An 8865-nucleotide genomic window follows, 5' to 3' on the forward strand; every position below is an offset into this window, starting at 1 on the left:
AGTTCGTGAAATGGATGGAAGGAAAAGTTTTTTTGAAAAAATTCACCATAAATTGAAATATTGTGCTAGAGACTTTCCGTTTGTTGCAAAATGAAGGTAAAGGATTGATTGTTATTAGAATGTAAGAATTTTGGCTACGATTATGCTTTTTCGAGCATTTGATCGAAAGTTAAAGTTGACTGAAGGTTGATTTTTTCTATTTATAGTTATTTATATGAAAATATTTCAAAAATTGTATAAGCTAAAAGCATGATTTATTTTTTGTTGTATTCCACATGAAATTGCGCACATTTTGATGTATAACACTTTATGTAACGAATAATATAAAACGCCGAAAAAATTATGACAATGCGACTCAAGAAATGCTAGGATTTTTTGTGGAGCGAAGGAAAAATTTTTTTTCAAAAATTCACCATAAATTGAAATATTGTGCTGGAGACTTTCCGTTTGTTGCAGAATAAAGGTAAATGATTGATTGTTACTAGAATGTAAGAATTTTGGCTTACGATTGCATTTTTCGAGCATTTCTGTAGAGTCAAAATTGACCGAATGTTAAAATTTTGTCAGTTATTGTGATTTAAATGAAAATATTTCAAAACTGTTAAAAGCTAAAAGAATTATTTATTTTTTTGTTGTATTCTACATGAAATTGCGCACATTTTGATGTATAACACTTTATGTAACGAATAATATAAAACGCGAAAAATTACGACAAGGTGACTCAAGAAATGCCAGGATTTTCAGTGAAGGAAAAAGTTTTTTCAAAATTTACAGATGCCCTCAGACACCCCGATGCTTCCTAGGGGTCGTAAAGCACGGGATGTGGTCCTGGTCGCCTTCGGTCACACGTGGGCTTAACAACACGGCGCTGAGAAGTTGGGTCACTTTGGCTGCTGGGTCCTCCAGCATCCCAGTCTAAAACTCGCCTCACACGCCACTACCGACAGGCAGTATGCGCTTTCACGGTCCTGACGGCTTTGAGACATCTCTGCAAACGTCCTGTTGCAGCACAACACGCAAACACTCGCCAAAGTTCTGCAAAACACGGATGCGCTAAAAATCGCCGCGACGTCCGACGCTGATGCTGTCTGGTACGAAGGAAGGAGGACTTACGCATGCGCGCCTGGGTGACGCTTATAAACAAAACAACAGCTTGATCCATGAACTCCCAGCATCCCCAAGGCGCGTGATTTGAAACCTTCCGCAAACTAGGCCTATAATTATTTTTCCGCTAATATTAAAAAAGCATTTTTAGTCAACGTATGGTACGTCCACTTGAGATCCAACAGACAATTTTCGTCGACGTATGGTACGTCCATTAGGCGTTTAAGGGTTAATCACACTGAGCTAATTTATTTAGCTCTCACCGAACTGGCTACTTATACTAATATCATGACCCTAAACTTAACCATAAATGCAGAGGCAAAACAATTTGATCAATAAAATCTTTTATGAATATATCACAAATCAACATACAGTAATACAGTTGCAGGTCTTCCAAATCTTATTAAAGAAAGTTTTCCAGTTTCATATTTTCTATTAATCCAGAAATTTAATTTAAAAAATTAAACAATTTTTTTCAAACCCTTTGAAGCCAACCAATACAAAAATCCTTCAACTTCAATCAAGGTTTAATTACTTGTAAAACTTTAGTCCTCACTTGGTGGCCTGTGCATATCTCTTATGGTGAGCGGTTCTGAAAAGGAAAGAAGAATGACTCTTTTTCTATGTTACCATCTTCAATAATAAGCTGTGCAGAAGTATTGCAGAAAACATACGGGAAACACAACACAGTATTATTATTATTATTGTTATAAATTAGTTTTTCAAGGCCTATAAAGCATAATTCTAGGCTCATAGGGCTCTCATAAATGATTTATTCTTAAATAAAAAGTGAAAATTGGACCAAAATTTATCCAAAACTTGAAGTTTCAAGTTCCAATATATCAAATAAGATCTATTATAGTTTATTAGAAACAAACTCTGCAGACCAGCTTTATGAGTAAACACTGACAACTCAATGGTATTGTAAAGTTGTTTATTTTTAAAAGTGCAATGTAACTTCTCTCCAGATATTAAACTTCACAATACTGTTTTTTCTCATTTTTATACAAATGTAACTTTATACACCACTGTTCATTTATGTAATTGAATGAGCAGATGAGTTTTCTTATTATTATTTATGACATCAGTTTATGGTTTATCTCGGCTTGGTTTGGCTTAAAAAAATCTGTCATACTGTATTTTATTGACAAACATCTGAACAAAAAATACAAAGGGTGCAAGTTTAATCTACTGTACTCTTTAATTGTTGAAACCATCCTTGGATGACAAGGCTAATAGTTTTACTAATTAAATAAAGTAGGATCACTGGTAAGGCCATATTTTCACTACAGTATACAATATATATATCTCAAAAGCTAAAGAAGCTAATTGTATGAGTCACTTGTCTGAATGCAACCTTATTCTTCACAAAGTTTTACTAAGTAAATTTACAATTACATTTGCTAATTTTTGGCTGGTATAACTTTTGGTACCTATAGTCTATTCTTGTAAAAGGCACCCTCTTTCAATAATGAAAAACTGTTGAGTGGCTGTTATTCATGTTAAAACGAATTCTGTGGTAAAACTAGTTTTTAAGCTCCATTATGTTGGTGTCACTGGATTTGTGAACTGCACTGGGCAATTTATATTTCAGCTCCATCAACTGCTGTAATGTCTTTATTGACATTCAGCTGTTTGCATCTACAACAGTTGGATGGAAAAGGCCAAACAGATCTGATCATTTAGTAATGGTAAAAGGGTTTTGGTGTTGGAGTTTTTCTATAAAACCTGCTTTGTCATTTTGGATACAGTTACAGTTTTTGTAAAAACATACTGCTGTATGCTTCAGAATACTTGGTCTAGCCAAGTGATTTTGTGTCTTGTCCCTTCATGTCCTTTACCCTTGATAATTGGTATTTGTTTACCAGTAAGATAAGCATCTCACCTATGCTTCCCGCATGTATAATACATTCTTGTATTTTCTAGTCATGCAATATAATCTCAAATTTTCTTGTATTTTTTTTTTTTTTTTTGAGAGATGCATATCAAATACTTTTTCTTTACATAAAGCCTTCATTCATTATCATATGATACTGTGGCACAGACACCTACCAGTGAAAGGGAAAAGGTGTGTAATTTTATATAATGTATGTATATAAAGGATTTGAAAGATATTTCACCTCATTGCACACATGGAATTATACAGAAGAGGTCAGCTGTAGAACTCCTCCCAGCATCTTAGGTTATATGAATGTTTTCTTCATAGAAAACCCAAGCATTCTTTATTTTATCGTGTGATACCTTCTTTTCACATTAAGATTTGATCAGTCACAAATGCTCAGCTCTTCTGATATGAATGATTTAGTATTAATTACATTAGTGGATTAAATCAAGCACACGATAGGCCAAATTTCAGCCTACCCTCATTTCCTAGAAGGTTTACCATGATATTTTTGGTTGTTGCTGGACATCAAATAAACCACTGCCTTGTGCCTTTTCATTTTTTTTTTTTTTTTAATTCTCTGTACGATGACCTCTAGTGACATAAATTAATGAAATTTCTCAGTTCTGGCCAGTGGATCACATTTTTGAAGGAGGTTACTGAAACAAGTTACAGTAATACAGAACTTATCCTAATGAACACCATATTCTTTGGAAGCTTGAATTTCAAGTTAATGGCCCTGTGGGCTTGTTCCATATGAACAGGTTTCATCTACTGAATAATAATAATAATGGATTATATAGTCACACTTAAATTTATTAATTGTGACCAATGTCACAAGCACTCCCTTGTATTCAAGGTTGTTTTCTGGCCCCATCCCTGGCTCTCTTGCTAGATGATTCACCTTACAAAAAAAAAAAAAAGTTTCACATTCTCAAACTAGACATCAGTTTTCAGGTCAGCACAAACAATTCTTTGGAATCAGATACAGTATCTGTATTCAGGATGGTCCTCTTAAACCAGTCTCATTTTGGGGTCAGATCAAACTGCGTTTCAGTAGCTTTGACAATCTCTATGCTTCACTTATGCCTCCTGTATGGGGGAACAGTCATTACCAGTCCTTAAGACTTGAATACAACCACTCTGAAAGCCACTTTTACAGGCTTCAAAACTGGTGCTATTTGCATCTTAACGATTTGAGACATAGGTCCTATGAGAGCTAAGTAGCCTACTGGTAAGTCTTCCAGAAAACCATAGTTGACCTAATCATACTGTTCCCTGTCCTCAAAATAATAGAGGTCAAAAGCAAGCTAGCTAATTTGTCTTCTGTTTCCTTTGATCAAAGCTTTTATGAAGAGTAGCAGTATTTACTTTAAATCCACATAATTGTTAAGAGGACAACAACTCCATAATTGGCTATAATACAATCTATTAGGCTGCTAATCACAAATATGAATGCACCCCATAGGAGGGGTAGTGCCATCAGTGCACCACATGTGATGCACCGTAGGAATTACTTAAGGTTCTTTGCAGCATCCCTTCGGTCCCTAGCTGCAACCTCTTTCATTCCTTTTTCTATATCTCTATTCATATTGTTTCTTCCAGCTTGCTTTCCACCCTCTCCTAACAATTCATAGGGCAACTGAGAGGTGTTCCTCTGGTTACACCTTTCAAACCTTCTTACTGTCCATTTCCCTTTGAGTGCTGAATGACCTCATAGGTCCCATTGCTTGGCCTTTTGCCTAAATTCTACAATCCAGTCCAAATTTGAATGCAAAAATTGCAATTTATTTGCAATAAGCCAGTCTTGAAAGCAATGCAAAAATGGGCAAAATAATTAAAGCTTGCCATTCTTAAGTATTATAGGAACTGGTCCTTCAATCTTAAAAGATGAGATGAAACATAATTGTGATTTCTAAAGAAGGCATCGCACCAAAAGTAAACCTCTCTTCAACAACCTTACCAAAGTTCATCATAACTGTCAAAGCCTATGCCAGAATGATCTTAGGGGGGGTTACCTTATTTAGCAAACATCCTGACTACAGACAATCAAAAGTCTATCTGGTAGTAAGGATTTAAGAACTAGCTGTTAAGGGGGTAATTATACTTTCATTTTAACATAAGTGTTCCAATGCTTTACAGGTTCAAGCATTGCTTGTTCTTTTTGATAGGTTTCTTCAAAAGAACTAACTGTTAAGGGGGTAATTACACTCTTTCATTTTAACATGTGTTCCAATGCTTTACAGGTTCATTGCTTGTTCTTTTTGATAGGTTTCTTCAAAAGTTTTGCCTCATCAATGACACAGTTCTTGCTTCAAATTCCTTACTCTTTCCACATGTTTTGTTTCTTTCAAAACAGATGGATTTGAGTTGTTTTTTTATAGTGGTCAACTTGCCATTACAATTTTCAGTTATATATTCAGTACGTGGGAAAAGGATGCATCTCTCCCTTGTAAAAATATATGGGACTTTTCAAGTGGGTAATAACTGTTCAGTGATCAAAAAACAAAATACAATACCAAGAAAAATGTTTTATCAATCACCTGTAATGTTTTAACTTTTATCAAACCACTGAGAAGCAAATATGATCTATATCAAAAAGTGGATATAACTGTTCATCTAATACTCATATAATTTTATTAAAGTAAGGGACAGCATGAGAAAAAAGTCAGGCACATTGAACCCTGAAGATTAGACTAAAAAAGAGCGCAAGATGCTAGGAGGTGCTTGCAGTCATGATTTTAAAATTATTGCCACCCTTAAGCTAGGTGATCCGAAGCCACAGTGTTGGCTTACTTTACTGTAAAATTTAATTCTTTGTGATAACTATTTCTTCATACTGTAAAATTTAATTCCTTGTGATAACTATTTCTTCAATCTTAACTTTGGCAATATAATTTGTATTTTTCCTAGTTTCAGTATTTCCCAATAAGGAAAACACATTTTCAACTTCAGCCCTCCACTGTTTATAATTGATAGTAAATAAAGAAATTGCCTTTGTAGTTGGTATAGCTTACTGTTGACAACATTTGTGTAATCTGTAGTTAATATTTCCACAAAACTACAGTGTATTTGTAGAAACCTGGAAGACTTGAAGGTTTTACTACATTTACAGAAAGTGTGTGTATTATTTCGTGTTTTGATGTGTGTACAGAGAATTTAGTGTTTTAAGTGTAGAATTTTGGTATCTATATATTCATAAGAATACTGTTGTGACATGACAGTATAAATTTTCCTTTAAACCTAAAAGTAATTTTTTTCAAATTCTTAACTGACATACTGATGAAGAATTATAAGTTATCAATTTTTTTAACTTATAAATATTTATGATTTTATTTCTGTTCCCATCCTGGGATAGATTTAATTTTCTGTTGTTTATAATGTGATATATATTTATGAGTTACTGTACTGATTTGCAGTTACTAAATCTCATTCACAGATATTCACTATTGTTAATATATAGACCTATAAGACCTTTTTAGGTCACAGTGTACTCCTTTGTCCATTACTCTTAATCCATTTATTCCAGTTATTGTTCATAAGTACTGTACTGAATAGCAAAATCCCGAATGGCTGTTTTAACTAGAAAACATTCCAGTCTCCTGCTGTCTTGTATTTTTATTACATATGTGTCTCCTTTAAACAGTACCAGTAATTAAACACCTTGAGGGCTAGTCAATTCTGGCTCTTACTTATGCCTTAAATTTTTAGTAAATATGGAAAATGGTCGTTACTTAAAAATATTTTTGTTAGTTTTTGTAGGTGCCTATAACCAGGCTTGTATGCCCAAGTGAAAGTTTTTTCTCTCTCCAGAACCCATGTAAAACCAGGCTTCATACTGTCACTGTTTGTACAGTATTTAGTATTGTACCTGTTTATAACATAAGGGAGCCTTTGAAGGTGAGAAGGAAGTTATAATATTTTGATGGATCTGAATATATGAAATTTCTTCCCAGGTTTTATGGTAGGAAATTTTCCATATTATTAGTGCATTCCTAGCATCAAAATCAAACACCTATTTAAGTTTTCTATTAATCTTCTGAGTAAGTAGTCTTCCCTTATTTCATAGAACTGTTATAAAATACTCATTTATTTTCATTTTCATATTCATATTAGTTTCCCATTTGTTTACTGGTGCTACAGAAAAATCTCCTTTGTAATTGTCAATATCCTTCTGGTGATATATGTTTGTGTATATTCTAGATTACCAAATAAATGTGTTTACATATCTATTCCTGTTTCAGTACTACTGTAGTAGAAAAATTTCAGTGCAGTACTAAAAAGGCTTGTTATGTAGGTAATACTCATGAGGTAGTTTGTATTTTTAAAAACAAATTTCTGTAATGTTTGAAGTTATTTGTTCTTCCAATTTACAATGTCAATAACATTTTAAATTACTACTGGGCTTTCAGTATCCTAATAAATGAAGTTAGTATGCAGCATTGCAGAGTGACAAATTTAAGTCGTGATGAATTATTGCTAAAAACTGAATACAAATCCAACAGCTTTACAATTCAGTTCAGCAAAGCTGATAATGATCCTGCTACACCATATGGTACAAGAGAATATCCTCACAATTGGTAATACCCATATGCTGTACTGTTCATGTATTTCCTCCTACCATCCTCCATATGAGGGCCTGATCCATTAAAAGCTTATATGAACAAAGCATTACATTAACCTTAATGATTTTTATGTCTCCCTATTGAACAAAGCTTTGCACTGACAAAATATGTACTTCAGTAAAAGAGGCAACATTGGAAAATCATAATTTTGCAATAGGGACATCACCGGAAAAAAGGTCAACCGAAATCAGCCATGTTGGTAACCACCTTGAGGGTGAATGATTAAGTGAACCAAGTAGTTTTGTTTGGAGTTGTCACATCTCACAGATTATGTCAGAATGGCCCCCCCAAAAAAAAGGAATAACTAATGACCTTTCCATAAACAGGAAAAACAGATGAATGACACTGGAAGGAATCCCTGCCTACCCTCACCATAAGTCAATGGGAAAAATGATCAAGGCACAGTACACTCCCAACTTATTAAACTAACTTAGTTAAGCCAAAATCGCATAAGCTGGATAGTTTTGGAGCATACAATATACACTCACCTTTCCTAAACATACAATATATGTAAATTAATCTCTCGATTATCCATATTAATAGAGTCAAGGCCCTATCAGATACGAGCAAAATCTAGATGAGGGCAACACTGAATTTTATTAGTATGCCATCATTCATCTATTCATTATCAATCATAACATTAACTTATATATGTCACCTTCATTACGGTGCAGAATAATCCTGATGGGTTCCAGCGCTTGGTCTTCAAGACCTAAATTTCACAATCAATCAATCGGGTAAAAAAAAATATCTACAAGTGTTCAACAGCAACTCAATACCATTGCTTTCCCTCAATATGCTTATAAACAATAACCATCACACTTTCCACTGAAAACTTGATACAAAAGACAATTAACCTAGATGGATTATTTAACCATATTTGTAACAAAATATACAGTATAAATACATTAAAAAAAATGAACCCCTTTTCTTTCTTCCTGTTTGCAACACGCAATATGGTAGTTTACTCTACTATATATATAACTTTCTTTTTCATTTTACCCAAACCCATAATAAGACACAAAGATATCTTTTAAGTGTTGTACACAATAAAGCAAACCATTTTTTTTATTTTCTCCAAACATTTTAAGATTCAGTACATACAAAAAAAGCAAATCTACATATATAAAATACTTTTTCTCTGTCACAAATATAAAAATGCTTTTTCTCTGCCACTTACCTGTGTGCACTGCCCTTGGTGCTTACAATGGTCGGACTTTTTAATTTAAAGACTAGTGAGGAGGTTTAAAGTTC

The 8865-nt window shown here is 33.6% G+C and overlaps 1 long non-coding RNA gene across 1 annotated transcript in view; it reads right to left on the reverse strand.

Moving 5' to 3' along the window:
* Positions 1–1189: 1189 nt before the first annotated feature.
* The window catches only part of LOC136833336 (uncharacterized), a 33244-nt gene continuing 25568 nt past the window's right edge, over positions 1190–8865 (reverse strand). The window contains exon 3 of the long non-coding RNA XR_010851442.1: positions 1190–1696. This is a non-coding gene — a long non-coding RNA (uncharacterized lncRNA). The remainder of the gene's footprint in view (positions 1697–8865) is intronic.

This window comes from Macrobrachium rosenbergii, chromosome 51 (assembly GCF_040412425.1).
Source record: "Macrobrachium rosenbergii isolate ZJJX-2024 chromosome 51, ASM4041242v1, whole genome shotgun sequence".
NCBI lineage: Eukaryota > Metazoa > Arthropoda > Malacostraca > Decapoda > Palaemonidae > Macrobrachium > Macrobrachium rosenbergii.